Consider the following 4,844-nt stretch of genomic DNA (forward strand, 5'->3'; position numbering starts at 1 on the left):
CGGGGAGGGGAGCTGGCGCGGCGGCCCCGCCCCTCCGGCTCCTCCGGGCCGGCCCAGCCCCGCACCAGTTCCGTGCCGGGCGCCGAGTGAGGGCGCTGCCCGGGATGCGGCGAGAGCCTTATCCGCTGCCGTCACCGCGCAGAGGGCGGCGACCCGGTGGCCGGGCGGTGGGACTCCCGGGCGACCCCCACCCCACCCCACCTGTGCTCTGGCCCCCTCCCGGAACCCATGATGCCGCCTGCTACCTTGCAGGGAGCTTTTCTCCGCGTCGGGCTCTGTGCTGAGGGAGCCAGGAGCTTGCTTACAATTAAGCCTCACCGTGGACACACTCACGGTACAAATGAGGAAACTGAGGCCCACAGGGGTCAGGTCGCTGTCCAAGATCACGCGGCTAGTATGCGCTGGAGCAGCATTTGAGCTCAGGAGCATCTGACTGGACCCAGACTATGGAATGGAGCTGGGGTGGGCGTGGGGAGAACAAGGAAAGAGGCCAGTGCTGGGGGCAGGGGACTGGAGATTTTGATCCAACCTCTCGTTATACTATGGCCACCTGCCTGTCATTTCCCACCCCCAGCTCCCTGAAGCAGCAGAGGTCACTCCCCTTCAAAAAAAAAAAGAAAAGGGCTTCCCTGGTGGCGCAGTGGTTGAGAGTCTGCCTGGCGATGCAGGGTACACGGGTTCGTGCCCCGGTCCGGGAAGATCCCACGTGCCGCGGAGCGGCTGGGCCCGTGAGCCATGGCCGCTGAGCCTGCGCGTCCAGAGCCTGTGCTCTGCACCGGGAGAGGCCACAACAGTGAGAGGCCCGCGTACCGCAAAAAAAAAAAAAAAAAAGAAAGAAAAGAAAAATCTTCCTGTGATTTCAGAGGGCAGCAGAATCTTTGGGAGCACAGAACATCGAGGGTCCCAGAGAAGACCTCTCTCCCCACTGCAGACTACATTAGCATGGCAAGACCCTGGTGGGCATGTGGATCAGGCACTGGCAGGAACAAGCAGGCGTGGGAGAGGGCTCTGGTGCGGGGGTGATGCAGGAGGCTTTTACTTTCTCCTGTCAAAAAAGTCTATATATATTTTGTTGCAAATTAAAAATTAAAAATGTTTTAAAAAATTCTACCATCCTTCACAGTCCAGCTCCATCTCCAATTTTCCACAAGGTATCTCCTGACCAGCATGGGTTCCCAGAGCTGGAAGGGTGTTCGCAAGGCTGGGATAGAGGAGAGGGGCTATGGCTCGAGCGCGAGCACTGGCCGAGGCCACACCCAGGCCTGTCAACCTTCCAAGCCTGCATTCTTGACTTGAAGGGAAGGCTCACCCTGGGGCTCTGGACCACCATGGCTGCCGTGTGGTCTCTGCAGAGTGGCGGGGAGAGACCAGAACATTCCTCAGGAGGCAACAGCCCTGGGAGACCCTGTTTGGCTATGGGGATCCTGCCCAGTGGTCCCTGGGCACATGTTCCACACACCCCACCCCACCCCCAGCCTCAGGATAATGCCTGCCCTGCTTACCCGATCTCTGGGAGTCAAAGGTTACCCGAGTTGTAAAGTAGGAGCAAATCAAATGACAGCTCTGTACACGATGAACCCCCAGAGCTGTATGTGCGTGCACGTGAGTGAATACTCATTGGAGCAGTGACCTGGAAACCTGCCAAGCAGCACAGCTCGGAGGAAGCGCCTCCCCGATGGAGAGGTGGGCCAGGATCTCTGAAGGTGAAGGCAGGCAGCAGGGGGGGCGGTGAGGTCCTTCAGGTGCGTGAGGCATCGGGACTCCTGGTGCATCTACGTGTGTTCTGTGAAGACAGAAGCACACACATTACATCCTGGAAGGACAGAGGAGGCCAGGACAGGGGGCTGCTGCCAAGAGCAGCAAAGCCTCTGTGGCTTGGGTACCAAATGGTGCCACCTTTACGTGAGCTGCTCCATGAGAGATGGACAGCAGTTGGATAAGTGGGTCCAGAGGCTGGAGTTGAATTTTTTTTTTTTTTTGGCTGCGCTGGGTCTTAGTTGCAGCATGCAGGATCTTTAGTTGCGGCATGTGGGATCTTTAGTTGTGGCATACATGCAGGATCTAGTTCCCCGACCAGGGATCGAACCCGGGCCCCCTGCATTGGGAGCACGGAGTCTTACCCACTGGACCACCAGGGAAGTCCCTAGAATGACTTTTTAAATCTATGATATGAACACGTCACGCTCCTGCTTACAAACCTATTAGTGGCTCCCCATCCCCATCCCTCTGTGGAATAAAGTCCAAATTCCTTAAGAGGCAGTAGTACCTAGTGGTCAAGGGCATGGATTCTGGAGCCAGAAGGCCTAGTTCAAACCCTGCCTCTAGCTGTTACCGGTTGCATGACCTAGTTTCCAAAGAGGGTAAAGTCTCAGGTCTTTGATAGTTCCTGACACCCTCTCTGTGCCTCAGTTTCTGCAATCTGTAAAATGGGGGAATAAGAGTACGTGGAAAGCCTTAATAAACGTTGGGCCTTATTATGTTAGCTTCTCTTGGTTTATGAGACGGTTGGTAATCTGGACATGGCTCACCCTTCCAGCCTCATCTCCTACCCTCACTGGCTGGAGCAGGACCAAACTGCATAATTCCCCCCAAACACCAGAATGTCTCCTATCTCTGCCTTTGTTCACGCTGTCCCCTGCCTGGAAGGTCACTCCCTCCTTCTTCTCTATCCCCAGCATCCAGCATGGGGCCACGCCCAGGGCAACTGCTTGGTGAAAGTTTGTAGAACTGTTTCCTCCACGGGCAACCCTGGCTTCTGCTGGAGGTGGAGGAGGGAGATTAGGACAGGGGCTAACCCATCTCTCTGGGGCTCTGGGAGAGACCCCTCTTCTTGATCCTAACACAGAATTCCTCAAGAGGTGGTCAGAACAGGATTCTCAGGGGAACTTCCATAAGACTGCAATAGTCCTCACATTTTCCCTCTAAAGCTCACGTCTCTGAGGTTTTTATTTCTTTACTTTCATTCCATCCTTAGGGAAAGGGAATTCTGCCCTAAATGAACAAATAGAGTCATTCATTCAAAATATATGTTTGGAGACCAACTTTGAACTGGGCATAGTGCCAGGCACTGGGGAGAGCTGGAAACAAGAGAAGCTCTCAAGTTTTATATTATAGTGGGGAGGCGAGCGGTAAATAAATGAATAATTAAATAAACAAGTTAATTTATAATAGTAATGAGAATGATAGGGAAATTTTAAAAGTGACATGATAGAAAGTTATAGGAAGTGTGTGTGGGGTGGGGAGTTAGGAGATGGGCATTACTTATAATGTTGTCAGAAAAGGCGTGCATTTGAGCTGAGACCTGAATGACCTGAGAAACCAGCCATGTAGAAACTTGGGGAAGGACTGAGTGTTCTAGACAAAGGCAACAGCTAGTGCAAGGGTCCTGAGGCAGAAATGAGTTTGATATATACCAGGAACAGAAAGAAGGCCAATGGAGCTGGAGCAGAGTGAACTCCCGGGGAGAAAGGAAGCTGGAGAGGAAAGCAGGGTGAGGTCATGTGGGCCTTTACAGGCCAGGGGAAGGGAATGGGTTTGATTGGAAGCCCAACTGGAGGGCTTTAAGCAGGGAAGTAACACCATATGGTTTGTGTTTGTAAAAGGTCAATGGTAGTTGTGTGGGGGCTGGGTCATAAAGGGATAGGAGAGGAAACATGGAGACCAAGTAGGGACCATGCAACCATCCAGATGAGAGGAATGAGGGGTTTAGAGGTCATGATGATGGAGAGAATTGGGTGGATTGTGGATTGATTTCAGAGGAAGAGTTTGTTAGTTGGGTCCTTCGGGAAGCACACTGAGACGGCACTAGACATGCAAGTGATTGACTGGGGGCTAAAACCTGGGAAAAATAAAGAGGAGAAAGATGAATTGGGAAGGTTGAACCTCAGACCTCCATGCAGATCTGACAAAGCCTTGGTCAACTTAACTGGGTGCTCCAGGGCCAACAGTGCCCATCAGGGAAGTTTTGCACTGGGCACAAATGCCCAGTCCCTAGTACCCTTTTCATGCCCAGTCATTAATTGGGCACTGCCCCAGAAGAGGGTGGCTTCAGCTCAAAAGCTGGGGTGATGTCCACACAAAAACCTGCATGTGGTTGTTTACAGAAGCTTTGTTCATAATTGCCAAGACTTGGAAGCAACCAGGATGCCCTTTGATATATCCAGACAATGGAATATTATCCAGCAATGAAAAGCCATGAAAAAACAAGGAGGTACCCTAAATGCATATTACTAAGTGAAAGAAGCCAGTCTGAAAAGGCTACATACTGCATGATTCCAACGGTATGACATTCTGCAAAAGGGAAAACAAAGGAGATGGTGAAAAGATCAGTGGTTGCCAGGGATTATGGGGGAGGGAGGGATGAATAGGCAGAGCACAGAGGACTTTTAGGGCAGTGAAACTCTCCATGATACCATGATGGTGGCTACATGTCAATATCCATTTATCCAAACCCGTAGAAAGTACACCACCAAGAGGGAACCCTAATGTAAACTATGGACGTGGGGTGATAATGATGTGGCAGTGTAGGTTCATTGATTGTAACAAATGTACCACTTTGGTGCAGGATGTTGCTAATGGGGGAGGCTGTGTATATATAAGGGCAGGGGTTGTATGGGAAACCTCTATACCTTCTGCTCAATATGCTGTGAACCGAAAACTGCTCTAACCAACCAACCAACCAACCAACCAACCAACCAACCAACCAAAGCTGTGATGCATCCTGAGGGTGCCCTCCAAGGCTGCCACAGCTCACCCCTTCCCCCGTGAAGATCTGCTTCTCCACACACGACCAGGGAGCAGCCCCTCTGAGGTACCCTGGGCCTCTCTTCCTTAGGGGACATTTA

Source organism: Delphinapterus leucas, chromosome 11 (assembly GCF_059928025.1).
Source record: "Delphinapterus leucas isolate spDelLeu-1000000601 "Yukka" chromosome 11, BTC_Dleu_Yukka2, whole genome shotgun sequence".
Lineage (NCBI taxonomy): Eukaryota > Metazoa > Chordata > Mammalia > Artiodactyla > Monodontidae > Delphinapterus > Delphinapterus leucas.